This window comes from Eretmochelys imbricata, chromosome 2, assembly GCF_965152235.1.
Source record: "Eretmochelys imbricata isolate rEreImb1 chromosome 2, rEreImb1.hap1, whole genome shotgun sequence".
NCBI lineage: Eukaryota > Metazoa > Chordata > Testudines > Cheloniidae > Eretmochelys > Eretmochelys imbricata.
The window spans coordinates 60,482,499-60,508,500 of record NC_135573.1 but is presented as its reverse complement, the minus strand read 5'-3'; the positions used below and the strand labels follow the sequence as shown (position 1 = coordinate 60,508,500).

The 26,002-nt window shown below is 44.4% G+C and overlaps 1 protein-coding gene across 1 annotated transcript in view; it reads right to left on the bottom strand.

Annotated features, from left to right (window-relative positions):
- The window catches only part of CPA6 (carboxypeptidase A6), a 111,079-nt gene that overhangs the window by 54,703 nt on the left and 30,374 nt on the right, over positions 1–26,002 (bottom strand). The window lies entirely within an intron of this gene.

Sequence of the window (26,002 nt, the reverse complement as noted above, 5' to 3'; positions counted from 1 at the left end):
AGACTTTTTAGATTTTAGCAGCTTAATTCCCTGAAGATTCCACCTGCACTGAGCATGCTCCAGGTTGGGACTGAACACAGAGTACGACTTTTCTTGCAGTTGTAGTCCTGGACTACTGCAGTCCTGTTCAGCCCAGGCACATGGAGGAAGCAGCCTGATTAAGATGAAGAGGAGACAAGAGCTGGTCCTACAGGGGTAAATTCTTGGGGAAAAGGAGTGGCAGGGGGAAATCATAGAATCATAGAATATCAGGGTTGGAAGGGACCTCAGGAGGTCATCTAGTCCAACCCCCTGCTCAAAGCAGGACCAATCCCCAATTAAATCATCCCAGCCAGGGCTTTGTCAAGCCTGACCTTAAAAACTTCTAAGGAAGGAGATTCTACCACCTCCCTAGGTAACGCATTCCAGTGTTTCACCACCCTCCTAGTGAAAAAGTTTTTCCTAATATCCAATCTAAACCTCCCCCACTGCAACTTGAGACCATTACTCCTTTTCCTGTCCTCTTCTACCCCTGAGAATAGTCTAGAACCATCCTCTCTGGAACCACCTCTCAGGTAGTTGAAAGCAGCTATCAAATCTCCCCTCATTCTTCTCTTCTGCAGACTAAACAATCCCAGTTCCCTCAGCCTCTCCTCATAAGTCATGTGTTCCAGACCCCTAATCATTTTTGTTGCCCTTCGCTGGACTCTCTCCAATTTATCCACATCCTTCTTGTAGTGTGGGGCCCAAAAATGGACACAGTACTCCAGATGAGGCCTCACCAATGTCGAATAGAGGGGAACGATCACGACCCTCGATCTGCTCGCTATGCCCCTACTTATACATCCCAAAATGCCATTGGCCTTCTTGGCAACAAGGGCACACTACTGACTCATATCCAGCTTCTCGTCCACTGTTACCCCAGGTCCTTTTCCGCAGAACTGCTGCCTAGCCTTTCGGTCCCTAGTCTGTAGCTGTGCATTGGGTTCTTCCGTCCTAAGTGCAGGACCCTGCACTTATCCTTATTGAACCTCATCAGATTTCTTTTGGCCCAATCCTCCAATTTGTCTAGGTCCCTCTGTATCCTATCCCTGCCCTCCAGCGTATCTACCACTCCTCCTAGTTTAGTATCATCCGCAAATTTGCTGAGGGTGCAATCCACACCATCCTCCAGATCATTTATGAAGATATTGAACAAAACCGGCCCCAGGACCGACCCCGGGGCACTCCACTTGACACCGGCTGCCAACTAGACATGGAGCCATTGATCACTACCCGTTGAGCCCGACAATCTAGCCAACTTTCTACCCACCTTATAGTGCATTCATCCAGCCCATACTTCTTTAACTTGCTGACAAGAATACTGTGGGAGACGGTGTCAAAAGCTTTGCTGAAGTCAAGAAACAATACATCCACTGCTTTCCCTTCATCCACAGAACCAGTAATCTCATCATAGAAGGCGATTAGATTACTCAGGCATGACCTTCCCTTGGTGAATCCATGCTGACTGTTCCTGATCACTTTCCTCTCATGTAAGTGCTTCAGGATTGATTCTTTGAGGACCTGCTCCATGATTTTTCTGGGGACTGAGGTGAGGCTGACTGGCCTGTAGTTCTCAGGATCCTCCTTCTTCCCTTTTTAAAAGATTGGCACTACATTAGCCTTTTTCCAGTCATCTGGGACTTCCCCCGTTCGCCACGAGTTTTCAAAGATAATGGCCAATGGCTCTGCAATCACAGCCGCCAATTCCTTTAGCACTCTCGGATGCAATTCTTCCGGCCCCATGGACTTGTGCATGTCCAGCTTTTCTAAATAGTCCCTAACCACCTCTTTCTCCACAGAGGGCTGGCCATCTACTCCCCATGTTGTGATGCCCAGCGCAGCAGTCTGGGAGCTGACCTTGTTAATGAAGACAGAGGCAAAAAAAGCATTGAGTACATTAGCTTTTTCCACATTCTCTGTCACTAGGTTGCCTCCCTCATTCAGTCAGGGGCCCACACTTTCCTTGGCTTTCTTCTTGTTGCCAATATACCTGAAGAAACCCTTCTTGTTACTCTTGACATCTCTTGGTAGCTGCAGCTCCAGGTGCGATTTGGCCCTCCTGATTTCATTCCTACATGCCCGAGCAATATTTTTATACTCTTCCCTGGTTATATGTCCAACCTTCCCCTTCATGTAAGCTTCTTTTTTATGTTTTAGATCCGCTAGGATTTCACCGTTAAGCCAAGCTGGTCGCCTGCCATATTTACTATTCTTTCGACTCATCGGGATGGTTTGTCCCTGTAACCTCAACAGGGATTCCTTGAAATATAGCCAGCTCTCCTGGACTCCTTTCCCCAGGGGATCCTACACATCCGTTCCCTGAGGGAGTCGAAGTCTGCTTTCCTGAAGTCCAGGGTCTGAATCCTGCTGCTTACCTTTCTTCCCTGTGTCAGGATCCTGAACTCAACCAACTCATGGTCACTGCCTCCCAGATTTCCATCCACTTTTGTTTCCCCCACTAATTCTTCCCGGTTCGTGAGCAGCAGGTCAAGAAAAGCTCCCCCCCTAGTTGGCTCCTCTAGCACTTGCACCAGGAAATTGTCCCCTATGCTTTCCAAAAACTTCTTGGATTGTCTATGCACCGCTGTATTGCTCTCCCAGCAGATATCAGGAAAATTAAAGTCACCCATGAGAACCAGGGCATGCAATCTAGTAGCTTCTGCGAGTTGCTGGAAGAAAGCCTCATCCACCTCATCCCCCTGGTCCGGTGGTCTATAGCAGACTCCCACCACTACATCACTCTTGTTGCTCACACTTCTAAACTTAATCCAGAGACACTCAGGTTTTTCTGCAGTTTCGTACCGGAGCTCCGAGCAGTCATACTGCTCCCTTACATACAGGAAAGGGGCAAGAGAAACTGGGAATGGGAGTTGGTGCAAGGAGGCAGGGAGGGAGAGTCTACACAAGTGAGACTAGGACTTACTGGGTGAGGAGACTGAGACGGAGATGAGATGGGTGAGGAGAATGGGCCTATTCTTTGAATCCTATATGCCTTTGCTGTAGTATATTGTGTGGTCTCTTTGGGGGGAAGAGTGTGATAAGCCTAGCAGCCTGCTGAGTAAGGCTTAGAGCTTCTTAATGAGACTTTGAGCCCTAATCCCTTCATGATCCACTAACCTGGGGTGGGCAAACTTTTTGGCCCAAGGGACACGTCTTGGTATGGAAATCATATGGTGGGCCATGAATGCTCACAAAATTGGGAGTTGTGGTGCAGGAGGGGGTGTGGGCCCCAGCTGTGGGTGCGGGCTCTGGGGTGGGGCAAGAAATGAGGAGTTCGGGGTGTGGGAGGGGGCTCTGGGCTGGGGTAAGGGGTTGGGATGGTGAGGGTGGGGGAGTGAGGGCTCCAGCTGGGGATGTGGGCTATGGGGTGGAGCTGGAGATGAGGGGTTGGGGGTTTAGGAGGGTACTCTGGACTGGGACCAAGGGGTTTGGAGGGCAGGAGGGGTATCAGGGCAGGGGGTTGGGCGTGGGAGGAGGTCAGGGGTGCAGGCTCAGAGTAAAAGAGGCTGTTAAAGGGAAAAAGCCATCTTTTAAAAATTGGAAGTCAAATCCTACTGAGGAAAATAGAAAGGAGCATAAAATCTGGTGGCAAGTCAAGCGTAAAAGTATAATTAGGCTGTCCAAAAAAGAATTTGAAGAGCAACTAGCAAAAGACACAAAAACTAACAACAAAAGATTTTTGAAGTTCATCAGAAGCAGGTAGCCAGCCGAACAATCAGTGGGGCCACAGGATGATTGAGGTGCTAAAGGAGCACTCAAGGAAGACAAAGCCATTGTGGAGAAGCTAAATTAATTCTTTTTATGGTCTTCACTGCAGAGGATGTGAAGGAGATTCCCAAACCTGAGCCATTTGTTTTAGGTGATAAATCTGAGGGACTGTCCCTCAGATTGAGGTGTCAATAGAGGAGGTTTTGGAACAAACTGATAAATTAAACCGTAATAAGTCACCAGGACCAGATGGTATTCACCCAAGAGTTCTGAAGGAACTCAAGTATGAAATTGCAGTACTAACTGTGATATCTAACCTATCACTTAAATCAGCTTCCGTACCACATGACTGGAGGATAGCTAATGTGACACCAATTTTCTAAAAAGGCTGTAGAGGCGATCTTGGCAATTACAGGCTGTTAAGCCTAACTTCAGAACCAGGCAAATTGGTTGAAACTATAGGAAAGAACAGAATTATCAGACACATAGATGAACACAGTTTTGTGGGGGAAGAGTCAACATGGCATTTGCAATGGAAAATCATGCCTCACCAATCTATTAGAATTCTTTGATGGGGTCAACAAACATATGGACAGGGATGATACGGTGGATAGTGTACTTGGACTTTCATAAAGCCTTTCACAAGGTCCCTCACCAAAGGCTCCTAAGCAAAGTAAGCAGTCATGGGATAAGAGGGAAGGCCCTCTCATGGGGTTATTTTTTCCAGCGTGGATTACTTTTCACTTATCAACACTGAATTTCATCTGCCATTTTGTTGTCCGGTCACCCAGTTTTGTGAGATCCCTTTATAACTCTTTGAAATGTGCTTTGGACTTAACTATTTTGAGTAATTTTGTATCATCTGCAAACTTTGGCACTTCACTGTTTTCCCCTTTTTCTAGATCATTTATGAATATGTTGAACAGCACTGGTCCTAGTACAGATCTCTGGGGTTCACCACTATTTACCCATCTCCATTCTGAAAATTTATCATTTGTTCCTACTCTTTGTTTCCTGTCTTCTAACCAGTTACTGATTCACGAGAGGACCTTTGACTGCCCGATGCTGGGACTGGACGACAGGGGATGGATCACTTGAAAATTGTCCTGTTCCGTTCATTCCCTTTGAAGCACCTGACATTGGCCACTGTTGTAAGACAGGATAGTGGGTTAGATGGACCACTGGTCTGACTCAGTATGGCTGTTTGTATGGGTTTTTTTTCTCTTGATCCTCTCTTCCCTCCTCACTTACTTCTGTATTTCTCCCCTCACCTTGTTTTTTCCTGAGGCGTTCCAGGATCATGTCTGCTTCCTTATTATCCAGGAAGATTATGCATCAGAGTGGCCTTTGCTGAGGGGCATTGTGGTCCAAAGGAGATGTGAACCCAGATGCCTTAACTGTAGTCTCTGGAGCCTCCAGAATACTGCATTCAGTTGGTCTCAGATGGGTCACCAGAGAGTGAGGTGGGGATGAGTGCTGCCTTCAGAGCATGCTCTTAACTTCTGCCCAGTTCAATTGTCAGGGACCAACTTAGGTTTCCAAATGTGATGTACTGTCACTAGAATACCGGGCAGGCTTGTCCCTGCTACAGGAGTGCATTAGCTGTATCTGTGTAAATAGTTATTTAACAGAAAACATGCCAGTTGATAGTTTCTGGGTTCCATAGGACCAATAAGTGGTGGTGGTGTGCAGTGCAAATGGCTTTCTCCAGCTGCTCTTTACACCATCTCTTACCAGCCCCCTCTTCCTTTGTGAATGACTTTTCCTCCTTTTGTCTCTTCTCTCCCTTCACCATCTGTTCCTTTCAGTTTGTCTCTATCTCCTTGTTTCTCTTTCCACCCTTTCATTTTGGCAACATCCCTGCTGAGCATTCCTTGCACTGCGGACCCAAGTCCTGATATCCTTGTTCAGAGAAAGCCCCCAGTGACTTCAAATGGTTTTGTCTGACTCGAAGGTTTGGCCCATAGTTCCACTAGTCCCAGTATTATTTTAAAAAAAGAAGAACCTGGGTCAGCTTCACTCTGCTTCTGTTGACACCACTGGCTCAGTGCTGTGTGCTGAAATTGCGAAGGGGTGACCGTATACAGGGGTTCTCCTGCTTGACAGTGCTAAAAGTTGGGAAGAAGAGGTGGCAGGGGTTTGGGAAAATTACTGAAAGTTTCACTTTCCAGACAGATAGGAGAGAAGCATATTTTACAAAGGGCTATGAAGCTCAGAGTACTATGAAGGCTGCATTGTATTAAGGGAAATATGTTTCCCAACTTCACTTATTGTATTGCACTAATTCTCTTTGCTATCACTCACTTCTTTCTAAATAGCAGATAGCTATTGAAAAGAGTAGTGGACAGATGGATCTACTGGGTACATGGGACAGATACTGTAGGACTGAAATGCTTAAACATTATGTGCAGAGACTGTGACTAAAATCTCCACTGGCTGAATGTAAAGTAAACAAGAAACACTTATCGCTAGTTTCTGGAAGTACTGGGGAGAGGCAGAACGTATGGAACAACCATTTCAAATGTAAAATAGTTAAACCTGGATTCAGCAGTTGTTACAACTCAGAGTGAACTGATATTATTTAGGTGTGGTTTTCCTTTTCTTTAACGGACTAACATGTGTAGTCTAAACTGTCTTTTGGATCTGGCTCAGTGGCTATGTCATGCCCGACTTGATTAGAGACCTGCCAGAGAAGGGAAAATGTCAATGGTGACATGGCTGATTGTGATAGATTAATTGCTTGATATATTGCTGGAAAATTGCTGTGGGCAGGCCTTCTCCTAGAGAGTGCAAAGAAAGCACTTTAGCATACTTCATACTGTCAGATTTTTATGAAATGATGGACAATCCAACCTAGCAATCCAGTTTCATTTTTGTGAATGTAAGATGCAAAGTGACAATGAATTCCTGAAAACAGTATTTTAATACCAGCTTTTATAGCCAAGTCAAAAGGCTCAGTAATTCTCAAGAAGCATTCTAGCATTGTCCTTCTGCAAAAGAGCACAGGTATCAGACTCTGCAGTGTACCTAATATCTACCCATCAAAAAAAGCAGTCCTGAGGTTGATTTTTGGCTCCAGATCCTTTGTTTATAGTTTGCACTAACACCAAATCAAAATGTTCTATTAAATACTTTCTATGCAATCACCCTTGCTATAACACAATGCACTTAATGTAGGGATTCAAAAATCTACCACACATACGAGCCAGACAACTAAATCTATCAGCCATAGGTTGATGCGGGAGATCTTTGGTGGATCTATCAATAAGCTTCATAGTCAATGCCATGGTGAAAGTCCCAGCACATACCCCTAGTTGCTGAGAAGAGGGAGGTGTTCAGGGATCATTATCTGAGTGTGATCTCTGGACTCTACTAGAGAGCTCCATCTTTCATATTGACCTCTGGAGGGTGGATGTCTGATAATATGAAAATCCTTTCCCTAGTCTGGCTGTTGGAAGAGAGAAACGTCTGGTTTTTTACTTCTTTGCCCTCCTGGCTGCTCTGAATCCCCTGCCTTTTTTGGGGCCAGGGAGCTCCTCTCCCCTTGTCATAAATATAAAGGGAAGGGTAAACCCCTTTAAAATCCCTCCTGGCCAGAGAAAAACTCCTCTTACCTGTAAAGGGTTAAGAAGCTAAAGGTAACCTTGCTGGCACCTGACCAAAATGACCAATGAGGAGACAAGATACTTTCAAAAGCTGGGAGGAGGGAGAGAAACAAAGGGTCTCTGTCTGTCTATATGCTGCTTTTGTCAAGGATAGACCAGGAATGGAGTCTTAGAACTTTTAGTAAGTAATCTAGCTAGGTATGTGTTAGATTATGATTTCTTTAAATGGCTGAGAAAAGAATTGTGCTGAATAGAATAACTATTTCTGTCTGTGTGTCTTTTTTGTAACTTAAGGTTTTGTCTAGAGGGATTCTCTATGTTTTGAAACTAATTACCCTGTAAGGTATCTACCATCCTGATTTTACAGAGGGGATTTCTTTACTTCTATTTACTCCTATTTCTATTAAAAGTCTTCTTGTAAGAAAACTGAATGCTTTTTCATTGTTCTCAGATCCAAGGGTTTGGGTCTGTGGTCACCTATGCAAATTGGTGAGGCTTTTTATCCAACATTTCCCAGGAAAGGGGGGGTGCAAGTGTTGGGAGGATTGTTCATTGTTCTCAAGATCCCAGGGTCTGGGTCTGTGGTCACCTGGGCAAATTGGTTAGGCTTTTTACCAAACCTTGTCCAGGAAGTGGGGTGCAAGGTTTTGGGAAGTATTTGGGGGGAAAGACGTTTCCAAACAGCTCTTCCCCAGTAACCAGTATTTGTTTGGTGGTGGTAGCGGCCAATCCAAGGACAAAGGGTGGAATATTTTGTACCTTGGGGAAGTTCTGGCCTAAGCTGGTAAAGATAAGCTTAGGAGGTTTTCATGCAGGTCCCCACATCTGTACCCTAGCGTTCAGAGTGGGGGAGGAACCTTGACACCCCTATGAATAGTTCCAGTGTTGATCTCAGATTTCCAAAGCAACAATAGACAGAAATTGATATGACTCTAGTCTGTTTCAGGGCTGATCAAGAGGTTCAGATTAGTGAAACTGAACAGGGTGGTGTTCGTGACATATTTGAAAAGTCTATGAACAAAAGAGATGCTGGAACTGTCTGCAGATTCAGGAAGTTGGCAAGCCATTGGTTTATATTGCAAGGTTATCTCTGTAAGCATAAGGGCTAGTAACGTCTTTTTTTCAAACAACCAACCAAACAAGAAAAGGTATATTTTGCAGAAATTGATGGTGTAGGACCTCACACTTACCAGGACAAGTTGTCCATTTATCAGTGGGGAACGGGCGAGTGGAATTTTCAAGCTACGATTTCATGGGCTGAATTGAACTTATATAAACACAACTGAAGGCATTTGCATACCCTTCTAAGCAAACAGCAATACATTAAATGAACTGACTAGAAGAGACTAGTGGATGAGGAGCAGAAGCCAGGCCTTGGGCTTCCCTGGAGAGTGCTCTGCTACTGAGCAAAATGAACAGCTCTGTTAGCTGATGCCAGCTCTAAACAGCTTTTTCTTTTTTCCCCTTCTCTAGGAACAGAATAGAGAACTGCTTTTGGACTGTGTGGGATGTGCTCCGTATAGCAAATGTCTGCAAAGGCCGATATTTTTTCGCCCCCCAATGTGAGAGTACAGTTCTGCTGATCACTGGTTGCTCTTCTTTGAACAGACCAGGCAGATTCAGTGAAGTAGTACTGCACACATGTGAAGCTTTTCTGCTGGACAGACAGGACATTAACTTCATTTATGTCATTTCCACATTTCCTGGAGGAAAAATCTTTCTGTTGTTTTTTCTGTCTAGTGCCAACTCTGATCAGAGCCCCCTGCAAAACATATTTACACAGCAATACCAGTACAGTTCTTTAGATATGGTCTGAGGGACAGCACGTTATGAATCAAAAGCCTAAGGAGATATTCTAAATGAAATAAAATCCTACTTAAACATATTTTTTCCTAATTGGATAATGAAGAATGATAGCATAGAAATGATTGGGTTCTTACAAAACTGCTTATAACCACAACTGGTTATGCAAGACAGGAGGTGCAAGATTGAAAGATGCATATGAAAAAATATTTACACTATGGAAGTCTCTAAGGGAATACACAGGATTCAGCTGTGATAAAATGACCAGTTGCTTTATTCCTTTTCTCCCTGTACTAAACACTTTTGCGAGACAAAATCCTGAGAAAAATTGTCTGCTATGGAATTACTTTGTATCTTTCAGTTATTGGCACAAAGAATTTCAGAAATAGATTAGGTATTAAAAATAAGTACTCTATATAACCACTCTGTAGGAGTACTCTGTTTTAAATCTTAATTTAATTTTAGCCCAAGGCCAGTGCTTGGAAAAGGTTACTGGTCCTAAAAATATTGGTACTGGTCCACCAAAGATTTTTCTAACCTCAGCAGGTCATGAAATAGGGCCTTTAAATTGTGCATATCATCTAATTTAACACAATTCATTGCAGTATTTTTGCTCAGCTGTGTATTATCAACTGTGTAAAGATTCAGAAATTTCACAAAGTGGTAGAGTATTACTGTCTTCTCTACCTGTGTTTCCCAATTCCTGGGTCAGCCATACACTAGTTCAGCCCCTGGCATGAGTTAGAAAAGCTTTTAGACTGCTTTAAATTATGCTGATTGACAATGTCCCCAAGGAACCGTTACGGGAACCAGGGATTGCAAGGGTGCGTGGCTGCTGTAGACATATCCCTTTTCTCCTGGGTAGGCCCGTTTATGCTCCTTGCAGGGAAAAGTAGCAGCCTCTCTATACCACTGGAGATTTCCCCATGAGGTGATTCTTCCATGACAATCTATCTTGGCACTTGGGCAGCTTTGTCCCTGCAGTGTGAGACAAAGTGGCTGCAGCAAAGCTAAGGCTTTGGGATAATATTTGTACCTCCACTGTGGTTACCTCTTACAGCTAAGTCCCTGTCTGTCATTACAAGGAGTTACTGTTTCTGTGTTCAAGTGGTGCTAAGCTACTCCAGTTAAGTGGAGCAGATATTGGCCTTTAACTCCCCGCCACCTTCTAAGTCAATGTTTTCTGTACTCCACTTAATATGGTCAGTGTAGTGCCCTGTTAAATGGCCTGGGCAGTAACTTAAAATGTCGGTAGGCCAGGGGGCCCAACTCTTTCTGACCCTTTTTGGGTGGTTTCCCCCAAGGGGCTGATGCTGACCCAAATAATGATGAGAGAGTGAGCAGTGTTGTCTTGGTAACAGCATGTATACTCTCTGTTTGTGATGGAAGTTATTTATAAAGGGAGCAAAACTTATTTTTATCTTGCTATAAAGACCATCCATAATTCTGAATGAAAATTATTTGCTTGGCTGGTATGTGGGAGGAATGCTGAAGAGGCAAAGATGTGATTGCGTGATGTTTACTAATGTAGCAGAGATGACTTCTCTGCAAAGTGAATGTGTATGCCAGTTGCCTAGCATTTCCCAACTGCTATGTGTGTGTGGGGGGGTGCCAGATTAGTGCAGCTGGAAACAGGACAGAGGAGTTGATCACTGCGGGTAGGAAACATCAGGGCCCAGATATTCCCTGCCTTCTACTTTGAACATGTGTCTGCTGCTGTGTGTAAAGCAGCAAGCAGTCCCCTGAAAGCCAACGCTCCCTTCTCCTGCATTAGGTTGTCCCAATGCAATGCTGGAGGGTAGGGATAGGATACAGAGGGACCTAGACAAATTGGAGGATTGGGTCAAAAGAAATCTGATGAGGTTCAACAAGGACAAGTGCAGAGTCCTGCACTTAGGACGGAAGAATCCCATGCACCGCTACAGACTAGGGACCGAATGGCTCGGCAGCAGTTCTGCAGAAAAGGATGTAGGGGTTACAGTGGACGAGAAGCTGGATATGAGTCAACAGTGTGCCCTTGTTGCCAAGAAGGCCAATGGCATTTTGGGATGTATAAGTAGGGGCATTGCCAGCAGATCGAGGGATGTGATCGTTCCCCTCTATTCAACACTGGTGAGGCCTTATCTGGAGTACTGTGTCCAGTTTTGGGCCCCACACTACAAGAAGGATGTGGAAAAATTGGAAAGAGTCCAGCGGAGGGCAACAAAACTGATTAGGGGACTGGAACACATGAGTTATGAGGAGAGGCTGAGGGAACTGGGGATGTTTAGTCTGCGGAAGAGAAGAATGAGGGGGGATTTGATAGCTGCTTTCAACTACCTGAAAGGGGGTTCCAAAGAGGATGGCTCTAGACTGTTCTCAGTGGTAGCAGATGACAGAACAAGGAGTAATGGTCTCAAGTTGCAGTGGGGGAGATTTAGGTTGGATATTAGGAAAAACTTTTTCACTAGGAGGGTGGTGAAACACTGGAATGCGTTACCTAGGGAGGTGGTGGAATCTCCTTCCTTAGAAGTTTTTAAGGTCAGGCTTGACGTAGCCCTGGCTGGGATGATTTAGTTGGTGTTGGTCCTGCTTTGAGCAGGGGGTTGGACTAGATGACCTCCTGAGGTTCCTTCCAACCCTGATATTCTATGATTCTATGAATAAAGCTAGTCACAGGAATTGCTTACATGTATGTGGTGATGGGTTCAGCCTGCTAGCCCAACTTACTCTCTTTTTGTGGCATTCAGACCATCCTTGTGTAGTTCTGCCAACTTTCTACTTACACAAAACTGAACACCCTTGCCTCACCCCTTTCCCGCCCCTCCTCTGAGGCCATGCCCCTACCCTGCCCCTTCTCCAAAACCCTGCCCCCACTCACTCCATCCCCCCTTCCTCTGTTGCTCACTCTCTCAACTTTACTCATTTGCTCATTTTCACCAGGCTGGCTCAGGGGTTTGGGGTGAGGGCTCTGGCTGGGAGTTTGGGCTCTGGGGTGGGGCCATAAATAAGGGGTTCAGAGTGTGGGAGGGGGCTCTGGGCTGGGGCAGGTAGTTGGGATGCAGGAGGAGGGTTAGGGCTCTGGCTGGAGGTGCAGACTCTGGGGTGGAGCTGGGGATGAGGGGTTTGGGGTGTAGGAGGGTGCTCCAGGCTGAGGGGTTCAGAGGGTGGGAGGGGGATCAGGGCTGGGGGCAGGGAGCTAGGACACAGGAGGGGGTGAGGGGTGCATGCTCTGGGTGGCGCTTACCTCAAGCAGGTCCCAGAAGCAGCAGCATGTCCCCCCTCCAGCTCCTACGTGGAGGAGCGGCCAGGTGGCTCTGTGCACTGCCCCGTCTGCAGACACCGCTCCCGCAGCTCCCATTGGCCATGGTTCCCGGCCAATGGGAGCTGCGGGACCATTGCTTGGGGTGGGGGCAGTGTACAGAACCCCCCAGCTGCCCCAATGCCTAGGAGCTGGAGAGGGGACATGCTGCTGCTTCTGGGAGCCATGTGGAGCCACAGCAGGCAGGGAGCCTGCCTTAGCCCTGCTGCACCGCCGACCAGACTTTTAACAGTCGAAAACCAGTTCCAGTCGAAAACCGGACACCTGAGAACCCTATCCTTGTGTGACCCCCAATGGATGCCACTCTGCCTCTACACATAGCATATAGCCTGAGAGAAGTGGAGGAGAGAAGGAAGGGAATTATCTGGTGACCTTGGGCAAATCACTTAGTTTCTCCGTGACTTAACTCCCCACCTCTAAAAAGGCAATAGCAGTGCTTCCCTACCTCACAGGGGTGTCATGAGGATAGTACTTTAAAGACTATGAGGCACTCTGGTGCTAGGTAATGGGGAGCCATATAAATACCATAGACAGACAGATAGCTGTAAATGTAACTTTTTTAAAAAGGCACACATGGTAGGATTTTTTATTCTGTTTCTTTTCTTGACTAATCCTTGAAATGCTGTGTACATGTACACAGTAGACCTTGCTGTTCACTTCAAGGTGCTGTAAACATTGGTGGGGTGCTGTGGAGGACCTTAGCTCATTCTTTAAGCATGCAAGGACTTAGGTCATGTCTACAGGTGGGTTATTAGTTGCTGAAAGAGCTACATTGATGTAACTGTGCCAGGGCAAATTGCGGCTTGTACCAGTGCAGTTCACCGTTGTGTGAAACACAGGCCAGGATTGCCACTGCCTCTCGGTAAAAAGCTATAGAAACATAAACATTACTTTTGCTGTCGCCACAAAAAAAGAGGCAGAGTAGCATTTTTTGCTGTAACGTACTCTCTCCTTCTGCAGTTTTCAGTAATCTTACCCTGGTGTAAAACTGGACTCGGGCAGTGGTGATTCACAGCCATTGCTCAGTTAGGCCTCACCATGACTTTAAGAAGAAGGCAAATATCAGGGCTCCTATGCTGTATGTGGGGAAAATGAGGCTCTGCTGGATCAGTGTTTCAAACTGGCCATCTAAAAGATGTCTACTTCGGACCCTTAATTTTCTTGTCAGTTTTGCCTTTAGTAAAATGAAGTTACCACTCTGCCCTACGGCCATCTTGGCTTTTTTAGTATATTTCCTTGGGACCTAAAACCAAGCCAAGTCTGTTGACAGAATATAACTTAGAACACTTCATATTGTATGAAACCATCAAATTTATATTTATCTGGCAAATGTATAATGATGTAAGGAGAGCTTATATTAAGGGATTAATGATATTTTTTGCAAAAACTTAAAGTGTTTGGAATAAGTGATTCTAAGATTGTCCACCTTTTGTGCTCATGCCTCATACACGAATCTTCAGAGGATGTAAAGAAGTTGCACAAAATTACTTTGGATTGTTTTCCTGAAGCATAAGCCATATAATGTTATACATCCTCTGAAGCTTCATGTATGCAAAGTGATCTCAAGAGGTGGAAGAGGATCTAAAATTTTAACAGCTCATTAGAAAACTTTTTGAATGATGTGCTTCTTTTCTGCTGGGTGTTCTAGATGCATACAGCCTGGAAATTGATATTTTTCCGGGTATCGTGGGTTGCCAGCAGTTTTGAAAGTATTACAGAAGAGATAGGTGTCTCCTGCCTTAGAACATTTGAGCTAAGTAGTTATCTTCAAAGTGAAGGAAGTACAGAGTTTTCTTGTTTGGTTCCTTCATTGCTCCCTTAAGATAAAATTTAAAAACATTTTTTTTAAATGGAAGTTGCAATTCTCCTGTAATCCCATGACTCTAGGAGTTGGGGCTTCAAGAAAAACACAAAATATTGCAAAACATGACAAAATTGAAAGAGTTTCCATTGCCAATTACCCGTGTAATTAATTTACCATAGTGTGTTTCTTTCAAAGGTGCCTAGATTAAAATTATCTTAAATGCTAATCAGGTAAGGTACTTATGATATGTTCTGTGAGACCGGGTTGTATAATACATGAGTTCTTGGGCCAAAACGTTCTTTGAAGTATTGGCAGTTTGTACAAAAATCTTGGTTTATAGAGGATGAGCTATGTTGCCTTCAATTTATATGATGTAAGGTTTTTGTATAAACTGCAAACATCTGAAGACGGGACCTTTTTAGTCTGAAAATTTGTAAATTATGTGCCACTACCCTACTATAGTATAAAATTTATCTGCCTTGCTCACTTTTCCTCAAGGACCAGCTGGCTCCCAACATCTGTGTCTTTCAAAAACACCACTGGCCAGATTCTGCGATGCTTTCTCATACTGGACAACAGCTTAATTTGTGTTGTTTTTCCATACACAGAGCGCATACACCCTTAAATCTCAACTGCTTTTCTTTTAGATCAAGAAAGATCAAAAATAAAATCTCCATAAGAAGAACATAAAGGGCCCCCGTTAACTCAGAAGGGGTTGTATGAAACTCAACACAAAATAGCTGACTGTCTCTGCAGATAGCAGAGTCCTTAGAGACGTAAACTGGTGCAGAACTTTGATTATGCTAATTTGGGCAGGAAGTGTCTCCAGCCAGCTGAGGTGATGTGTGGGAAGGGGACACGTGGGGCAGTGGCGGCTCTACCAATTTTGCCGCCCCAAGCAGTCGCCACCGAATTGCCGCCGCTGCAACAGCGTTGGAGCTGCCGCCAAATTGCCGCTGCAGGACACGGGCTGCCTCCCCATTCTGAACGCCACCCCAAGCATCTGCTTGGAAAGCTGGTGCCTGGAGCTGGCCCTGACGTGGGGTCACGTGCCTCCCCCCCGCCCCCCAAGTTGCAGTTCGGCTTGTACTGAACAGGCTCACATGGACAGAGCGTGCTCAGTAACATCTGTTGAAGCCGCTGCCCTCACTCTCCCCCACACACTATTGGCAAGAATGGGTTGTCTCTGCCGTCCAGCAATGTTGCAGCATCAGTTCCCATGGAGATTGGTTCTGTGGGATGCCTTGTGTGTCTAAACTACATATGAGTTGTCTGACAACTAAAGGTTAGCATCATGTCACTAGTTGTTTGAAGGACATAAGGCCAGGCAGGCAGCTCAAACCTCCAAGAACTGACATGTCACATTTTTGGGTACCAGTGAAACTTTTACACTGTAATACTAAAATATTTATTACCAGATGATATTATGACAAGGTACAACTTTAAATACATGGCAAAATGAGAAGGAAAAAATAGGACAAATGGCCAGAGCACATTTTAAATGCCTAATCAATTTGGCTCAGCTTACACTGACTTCCAATCTGAATGAAATATCTGGTCTAGCGATAACCACAGCTGAGCCAAGCGTATCTAATCAGACACAACCTTGTCCCTGCTGAAAGGTCAGGCTAGCAACAATAGCCAAAACGTTGGCCCCAAATTAGACCAAAGTGACTGGTCCTTTCATGGAAATAGATGATCATTTGTTCCATACCAGCTGTTTCCTACACCTGCTCCCACCAAAACTACTATTATCTGGGATTGTCTTTCATTTCCTCACAATAGTATACTTCATTCAGCATAAGATATCTGGGTGGTTAATATAGATTTGGGCTGGGGAGGGGGCACACACCTTGTATTGAAGTTACTATTTTTTCTTCAGAAAGTTGTTTTCATAAGTAAACATCCCTTCCCTTCAGGTGGATGTCTGGGATATGGAGTGGCCCAGTTAAACTACTAATGTGACTTTTCATGTAAAGAATTTTCCCTGATGAGCTACTCCACCAGTTTAGAGGATTCCTTACAAAATAGGCAAGTGCTGGTCTGTTGATCAGAAATAATCCCTGGGAGGCTCCTGAGTGGATTTTTGCCTATGAGATGAATTCTGTCTATAAGGCAAAACAAAAGGCTCCAGAGCAGACATGACAAACGTGTGGGAAAAAAACGCAGAAATTGGGCTTGTTTTTGGCTTAATTGGCCTGTGACTTGCTTGTTGGCTATTTTTTGGCTTGTAGCTTGTTTAGCTTGTAGCTTGTTGCAGCTTGTTGCTTCTTTTTTTTGATTGGCTCCCAGCAAGCGGGAGCAAGCAGGGGCAGGGGCAAGCAGGGGCAGGGGCAAGGGGGAGAGAGCCAGGGGTACACAGCTGGCCCACCACAGTCCCAGACTGCACAGTGGGGGGGGGGGATCTAGTCACATAGAGTGTTGGGGTTGTTAGGGATTGGCTTGTTTTGGCCTTGTTTTGAAATGGGATTAGCTTGATTTTTGGCTTATTGTGAAAGTTGGGGTGCTTATTTACCAAGTGAAAGTTGGCAACGGTGCCCTAGACAGATGCCGTGACATACCCAGGGTACAATCCAGACTAATGAGTAGCTGTGTTATTCCTGCCCTCCAACCTGGGGTGCCCTTTACACTGCTTTGATGCTATAGCTTCCAGTCCTGGACTGCTCATGAACAGCCTCCAGCATGCAAGTCACTCCCAGCTATGTCAGCGTATGTTGCAGCCAGCCAGCCAGCCACATGTCGGCTCTTACCAGCCTTGTTTGTACTCTAGGGTAACCCCATCACACTCCCAGTCATAGATTTCCCCCAGAAATGTATATCCTGTACTCCAGGACAATACAGGCTTATATAAGTCTAAGTTTAATTAATAGAAATGATATGCCCATGTCCTGTTACCCCAAATGGAGTTTTCCAGACACTTTAATTCAAACACACTGGATTAGATAAAATAAGTTGATTAACTACAAAGAGATTTTAAGTGAGTACAAGTAATGAGGCAAAGAAAGAAATGGTTACAAGTAAAATAAAGATAAAATGCAACTAGTGATCATTCCCCTCTATTCAGCATTGGTAAGGCCTCATCTGGAATACTGTGTCCAGTTTTGGGCCCCACACTACAAGAAGGATGTGGAAAAATGGGAAAGAGTCCAGCAGAGGGCAGCAAAAATGATTAGGGGGCTGGAGCACATGATTTATGAGGAGAGGCTGAGGGAACTGGGATTATTTAATCTGCAAAAGAGAAGAATGAGGGGGGGGATTTGATGGCTGCTTTCAACTACCTGAAAGGGAGTTCCAAAGAGGATGGCTCTAGACTGTTCTCAGTGGTAGCAGATGACAGAACAAGGAGTAATGGTCTCAAGTTGCAGTGGGAGAGGTTTAGGTTTGCTATTAGGAAAAACCTTTTCACTAGGAGGGTGGTGAAGCCCTGGAATGCGTTACCTAGGGAGATGGGGGAATCTCCTTCCTTTGAGGTTTTTAAGGTCAGGCTTGACAAAGCCCTGGCTGGGATGATTTAGTTGAAAACTGGTCCTGCTTTGAGCAGGGGGCTGTACTAGATGACTCCTGAGGTCCCTTCTAATATTCTATGATTCTATGATTTAACAAACTATGTTAAATTCAAAGCAAGGTTTTCTTTCATATGCTTTAGCAGATTACTGGCCAAACCCTTAGGTCAGGACCCCTCTCCCAATCCAGTGCTGCTTTCCTTGTCCTTCAGGTGCCATGGATGCAGTGGGCAGAGAGAAAGAGAGAGATGCTCTGGGGGTGTTTCCCCTTTCTTTTTATAGTCCTCTCCCCCCCTTTGAGAAGCATCTCCAGCTGGGAGCAAGGCAACAAGCAGGCTGTGTGCATGGGAACTCCATGCTGTTTATTTGCTAAAATGTAGATTTTTCACCTATGCCCCCTTTCCTGCCAAAGAATGGCCACTTAGCAGGTAATTGCCCATTGGCCTTGTTTACAACTGGCTGAGGCATTAGTCTGCCCTTTGTCTCTGAGGAACTGGTTTGGCCCACTCCGTGCACTTGGAACGTATGTCAGTAACTCCATAAAGTGGAATCTTATAACTTGTACAATGTTGCCACACAGGACAATAATGACCAGCAAATAATGAGTTTTCAAATGATACCTCACAAGGCATACTTCATACAGATTATTACAAGAATGTGCAAGGGATGAATACAGGTATACAATCTATCACAGGTGCATGATCAATACTAATTTGCTGGATTAGAGTCATAGGGTATAAAGACAGAAGGGACTACCAGATGATCTAATCTGACCTCCTGTGTAACACAGGGTACAGGTACCACCCATCACCCTCACACTAAAAGTAACTGAAATTAGACCAAAGTATTACAGCCCGCAGGAGACTAGTGTTATGTGCCATAGGAGAGACTGATGTGCACCAATGCTTGAGTGACCTGCAGTGGCAGGGAAATGATTAAGTGAGATATACACAGATAATCATGGAAAGTGACACACTGCAGAGGAAGGCAAAAAACTCCCAAGTGAATGTGTCCTGGGGGAAAATTCTTTCCTGATGCCACATATGACAATCAGGTAGACCCTGAGCATGTGAGCAAACACCAGTCAGCCAAATACCAGAGAGCATGCTTGGTGCCACCTCAGAGCACTGGCTCACTCTATCCACTGTCCCATCTCCAGCCATGACTGTCTCTGATACTTCAGAGGAAAGACACACACACACACAAACAAACAAAACCACAAGCAAGATACATGGGGAAAGAAAGGAAGAAATCACTTCCTGGCCCCTGCATGTGGCCGGCTGAAGCCTTGAGGCATGAGCTTTTTGGAACATAAGCTAGAAGTAAGCCCTAGAGTTGCTGAGCCCTGCCTTCTACCATCACAAGCAACGCTGTCATACAATCATATTAGTAAATTTCTTCAGCTCACCCTTAAAACTAAGTAAGTTATTTGCCCCCACAATCCTATTGGGATGCTGGTCCAGAGTGTCACTCCTCTGATGGTTAGAACCCTTCTTCTAATTTCCAGTCTGAATTTGTTCATGGTCAGTTTATACCCATTTGTTCTTGTGCCATCATTTGTCCTTTAGCTTAAATAGCTCTTCACACTCCCTGGTGCTTATGTCCTGATGCATTTATAGAGATCAAGCCTATCCTCTCTCAGCCTTCTTTTTGCTAGGCTAAAGAAGCCAAGCTCTTCCAGTCTCCTCTTATAAGGTAGGCCCTCCATTCCCCTGATCATCCTAGTAGCTCTTCTCTGCACTTGTTCCAGTTTGAATTCATCTTTCTTGAACATGGGTGACCAGAATTGTACACAGTATTCCAGATGAGGTTCTTACCAGTGCCTTGTACAATGGCATTATTACTCTTCTATCTCTACTCAAAATGCTTTGCCTGATACATACAGTACTAGGGTCTCATTTGCCTTTTCATCGCTGCATCACATTCGTGGCTCATAGTCATCCTGTGATCAACCAACACACCTATGTCTCTCTCTGCTTCTGTTGCTGTCAACTGCTGCTTCCCTAGTTTGTAGTAGAAATTCTTATTATTAGACCCTAAGTGCATGACTTGCACTTTGTACTATTGAATTTTATTCCATTTCTGTCACTCCAGTCTTCAAGGTCATCCAGATCTTCTTGTATCATATTCTGGATCATATACTGGCGGTGCCTCCCAACTTTGAATCACCAGTAAATTTCTTTAGCGCACTCCTACTTTTCGTGCCAAGCTCATGAACAAAAATATAGAATAAGATTGTCTCAAGACCAATCCTTGAGGAACTCCATCATAATCTCCCTCAAGTCCAATAGTTTACCTTTCAGTCTAATTTGTTGCCTTCTCCCCTTTAGCCAGTTCCTTATCCACCTTACAAGTCTTGTACTAATCCCCCTGTTCTCTAATTTAACAAATTATTTGTCTGCTTGATTTTTTTAAAACTATTTTTGGAGTACATAATGCTTTTACAGCTGCAGTACTGGTCTGTAAAACTGTCCCATGGGCAGAAGTTTTCAAAACTACTGAAAGGATTTACATGCTTACTTGCTAATAAAGTGAATGTGAATTGGGTGTCTAAATCCCCTACTTGTATTTTAAAATCTTAACCTATTTTCTCAGGGGGGAAAGTGAGGTTGTCAGGGTCAGAACCAGAAAACAAAACCAGTACACATTCTGCCTACTGCATTTACAGCTTTTTCTTTTCTTTTTTCATTTTTTAAAAATTCCATTGGACACAGTTATAGGTACATATACATACATATATGGACATATGTATTCCATTGCAGGGCTTGCTACCCAGCCTGCAGCTCTGAAAATCTGAAAGTGAAAATGCCTTGATTAATTTTTTTTATTGTCCACGTCGAGAGAAATACACAAAGGGGGGAGGGGGGAGGAAAGGAGAAGAGCTGGTTGGAAAAATTCAGATGAAAAAAAAATTTTCTTTTTGATTTACAAATTCTTAAAAATCTTTTTCTTTTCTGAGACAGTCTGATTTTGATGAAATTCCAGCACACACCTGCCTGGTTTCCTGCCAGCTTGGAGCCTGGGCTCCCTAGTTGGAGACTCCAGGTCATTCAGGGTCTGGGGCAGCCCAACATATGATATCCCTTTAAATCCCAGACAGCTTCTTGTTTGGCAGGGATTGCCAAATTGGGTTCTATTTTTAGAGTCAATAAATGCAGCAATAGTGTATTTAAAAAGTCCTAATCTCCCACTGTCTATGGAAGATTGGACACAGCATCCCCTAAAGCCCATCAATACCATACTGGACAGTATGTTTCCCAGGAAGAGCAGTCACAGGATAGTCACTTGAAATTGTCCCCTTTTGTTTCTGTATTACTAGTTTGTACAGTTAGTAAATTCTTACTCTGAATGATTTGATCTGCTTGGTAAAATAAAACTTCTTTCAAAGTTTTCCCTGTAGTCCTTGAGGATGATGTCTGACCAATTTGAGGCAGAGAGGTTGGAGAGTGAAACAGCTGGGAAATTCTTAGGGAAAATGTGACAAATCTTAGAGGTAACTGGTTGCTTCTGCCTGACAGGTCATTGAGCTCCAGCTTAAGGCCTCGGTCTTGCAAGCTCTTATGCATGTGAGTAATTCAACTGAGACAATGAATACTCACGTGTATAAAGGTTTGCAGGACTGGGACCAAAGAGTCTGTATTAGTTACAGTACTTGGCACAGAAATATAAATCATTGGCAGTATGTGTGAATGTGACGGGTGGGGGGAGAAGGTGTAGGAGGAATTGTGTCATACACATTAAAAGAAAGTAAACGTCATGGGTTTCACTTTAGTTTGAACCTAAGAGTGATCGTTCGTGTCAGGTGGAAAAAAAATCACAAATTTCAACATGGTAGTTCAGACTTTTCAGTGGAATAAAGCAAAATATTATGAAACATGATTTGTATCAAGCTCTGTGAGATGTGCTAAGCTACACAAACTATCCTGTCATGTCCAATTTACTGTCTGCTTCAGCAGAATGATTTTGTGGTTTTTATCTCAGCGACTCACAACAAAGCATGATACACTCTACGGATAAAGGAAAAACAAGACATTTGCCTTTCCAGTTTTGCCAGAGAACAGGAATCATGAATTTCAAAGGTGAGGTGAGATGCATCACAGCACTTTATTCAGTAAACCTAATTTAAGACTTGAGTATGGAAAACTTAGGGCCTAATTATACCGTGATTTATATCAATTTAACACCCTGGTGTGATGCCACTGATTTCAGTTGTTACTCCTCAATCTTGTTAGTGTTAGAGAAACAGATGAGGCCCCTTAATTTTAGTTGTATGACAAGACAATGAGATAGGGAAGAATTATCCCCCTGTTAACGGATGGGACAAACTGAGACACAAACAGGATAAGTGACGTGTCTACTAATTATGTGATCTTGAGGAAGAAACTGTAGGTCTCCCTGCAAAGATTTACTCCTGCATAGACCACTCCTGGTAGGAATCGCTAAGGTCCCAGTCCTGCAAGCGACTGATCAGTGCACTGCCACACCTGTGCAGTGCCCCAGTGATTTCAGTGAGGCTCCACATGGGCACAGCAGTCACTTGTTATTTGGTCTCAGGCCTCACTTCTGTAAGCTGATCTGGGTGGGTAGACCTCTGCACCCAAGTGGATCCACGCTGACTGCAGTGGGCTCTTCTGCACAGACATGCAGTTCTGCTCAGGCAGATCAGCTTGTAGGACAGGGGCCTAGGCTCGATAGTGTTTGCAAGACTGGACCTTTAATTCTCTGTACCTCAGTTTCTTCATCTGTAGACTGGAAATAAGATGTACTTCACACGGGTTTTGTTAGGCCCTGAGCTTGCAGAGACTTACAAGCATGATTAACTTTATGCACTGTAAGTAGTCAAGTTGAAATCACTGACTTCAGTGGGATTACTTACAGTTAGGGTTAATTGTCTAATTGCACAAACCTAAACACCCTTGTCCTGCCCGTGTCCCGAGGCCGTGCCCAGGCTCAGCCCCTTCTCTGAGGCCCCACCCCATCACTCCATCTCCACTCCCTCTGTTGCTTGGTCTCCCTATCCTCACTCTCTTTCACCAGGCTGGGGCATGGGATTGGGGGGTGTGTGGGGGGATGCAGGCTCTGGGCTGGGGGTGGGGCCGAGGAGTTCGGAGTGTGGAAGGGGGCTCCAGGCTAAGCCTGGGGCAGGGGGTTGGGGTGCAGGAGTGGGTGTGGGGTGTGGGCTCTGGGAGGGAGTTTGGGTGCGGGAGGGGGCTCTGGGCTGGGGTAGGGGGTTGGGCATCCAATGTATTTCAAAGAGAAGCCCTTAATGACTGATGAAATGTCTTCCCTTTTAAAAGCTGTTTCATATGCTGAATTTATGGACATACGTTTTAAAGCCCTTCTGTCATAAATATAAAGGGAAGGGTAAACCCCTTTGAAATCCCTCCTGGCCAGGGGAAAGCTCCTCTCACCTGTAAAGGGTTAAGAAGCTAAAGGTAACCTCGCTGGCACCTGACCAAAATGACCAATGAGGGGACAAGATACTTTCAAAAGCTGGGAGGAGGGAGAGAAACAAAGGGTCTGTGTCTGTCTATATGCTGCTTTTGCCAGGGATAGACCAGGAATGGAGTCTTAGAACTTTTAGTAAGTAATCTAGCTAGGTATGTGTTAGATTATGATTTCTTTAAATGGCTGAGAAAAGAATTGTGCTGAATAGAATAACTATTTCTGTCTGTGTATCTTTTTTGTAACTTAAGGTTTTGCCTAGAGGGGTTCTCTATGTTTTTGAATCTAATTACCCTGTAAGATATCTACCATCCTGATTTTACAGGGGGGATTTCTTCATTTCTATTTACTTCTATTTTCTATTAAAAGTCTTCTTGTAAAAAACTGAATGTTTTTTCATTGTTCTCAGATCCAAGGGTTTGGGTCTGTGGTCACCTATGCAAATTGGTGAGGCTTTTTATCCAACATTTCCCAGGAAAGGGGGGGGTGCAAGTGTTGGGAGGATTGTTCATTGTTCTTAAGATCCAAGGGTCTGGGTCTGTAGTCACCTAGGCAAATTGGTGAGGCTTTTTACCAAACCTTGTCCAGGAAGTGGGGTGCAGGGTTTTGGGAAGCATTTTGGGGGGAAAGACGCGTCCAAACAGCTCTTCCCCAGTAACCAGTATTAGTTTGGTGGTGGTAGCGGCCATTCCAAGGACCACGGGTGGAATACTTTGTACCTTGGGGAAGTTTTGACCTAAGCTGGTAAAGATAAGCTTAGGAGGTTTTTCATGCAGGTCCCCACATCTGTACCCTAGAGTTCAGAGTGGGGGAGGAACCTTGACACCTTCTGGGAATGGGATTTTTTAAACTTGCAGCCCCTGATCTAGCAAACACTTATGCAGGTACTTAACTTTCAGCATGAGAATAGTCCCATTGACTACTGATAAGTTTAAACTATTTTCAGGTACTATAACTTTCACTTCTACCCTTCAAGCTGGACACATAACTTGTAGCTTGAGGAGACATACCCAGGTTAGTTCTGATCAAGCTAATGTGCTAAGGATAGCACCCTAGGGTAGTTGCTACATTGCAAGTGGCAGGTGGGGGCTAGTTCTCCCGGTCTGTACCTGACTAAGATGCTAGGCATGAATGCCAGGCCACACTCTATATTTTGTACAAGCTATCATGGGTGTGCTTCCTTGAGCTGAGAGTGTAGAAATATCCTTAGTTTTCCTGCCAGTCTTTGTGGTTTTACAATTGTGTGTGTAAATATCTTTACCAATGCTGTAAAAGAGAGGAATTTGACTAGTCACAAAGGACTTGATCCTACAAACACTTCTGCGTGTAAGTAACCTTCTCTATTGAACTCAGTGGAACTGCTCACATGTACATAGTTACTTGTGTGAGTGTTTGTAGGGACAGTGTGCTGTCAGATGCACAAAGTACTGAATAAATATAGATCATATGTTTTAAACTTTCAGGTAGAGCAAGCTTAGGCCCCAATGCTGTAAATATACACACATGTAACTTCATCCATATGATTAAAGTTAAGCATAAGTGCTTGCAGTATCTGAGCATTAGATGTTAATTGTAATAACAGTAGGCTTTAAAAAATTCACACAAGTGATTTTTCAGTTGTGTCCCTTTAAATATTTTCTTCATTACATTTTTAATAGGGTCTGAAAGTCAGTACAATAGTTACCCCAACTAAGTATTTGCTTTGATAGCTCTCCATTTTGAACGTTCTGTTCATTTTTAAGCCTTTTCGTATAACCCAAATATGAGGTTAAGGATTGCACCCTGGATGGAACTTGTTAGGTCAGCTGGATTTAACAGTATGAGTGTGGAAGAAACATTGCTTATTTTGCTGAAGATGGAGTTCATTAATATAGGCTCCAGCAGGGTCTGAGTTGCTTTTGTGTTTATCTTGTCCAGCAGGATACTTCATGTTGTCAACCCTTGTATGTTTAGAGCAGCAGATTTAGGTTTTCTTGATCCTGCAAAAGGATCCCCATGTACAGAACCTTCTGTTCATACAGAATCCTGGTGACTGACATGAACATAAGAATGGCCATAGTGGGTCAGACCAAAGGTCCATCCAGCCCAGTATCCTGTCTACCGACAATGGCCAATGCCAGGTGCCCCAGAGGGAGTGAACCTAAAAGGCAACGATCAAGTGATCTCTCTCCTGCTATCCATCTCCACCCTCTGACAAACAGAGGCTAGGGACACCATTCCTTACCCATTCTGGCTAATAGCCATTAATGGACTTAACCTCCATGAATTTATCCAGTTCTCTTTTAAACCCTGTTATAGTCCTAGCCTTCAGAACCTCCTCAGGCAAGGAGTTCCACAGGTTGACTGTGCGCTGTGTGAAGAAGAACTTCCTTTTATTTGTTTTAAATCTCCTGCCCATTGGCCTGCCCAAACATGGAAGTTTGTGCAGGCCAATTCCTTTGCAGTTTTAGGTCCATAATCTGCTCTTCAGTCAACTGGATCCACACTTGTTTTGTTTTTCTGTGCTAAAAGTAAGGAATTGGACAGCTTGCTATAGGGAGGTGAAATGGAAGTCTTCCAGTGGAAGGGCTAGCAGTGGAGGCTCCATGTTAAATGAAAAGGTGAGCCAAGGGAGTTCTGGTCTTGTGGTGTTGCTGTCTTGCTGTTACTTATCAGAGAAACATATTGTTATTACTGTCAAGGTTCCTTCCCCACTCTGAACTCTAGGGTACATATGTGGGGACCCCCTAAGCTTACCCTTACCAGCTTAGGTTAAAACTTCCCCAAGGCAGAGATTTCTTTCCTGGTACGCTGCCACCACCAAGTGATTTAA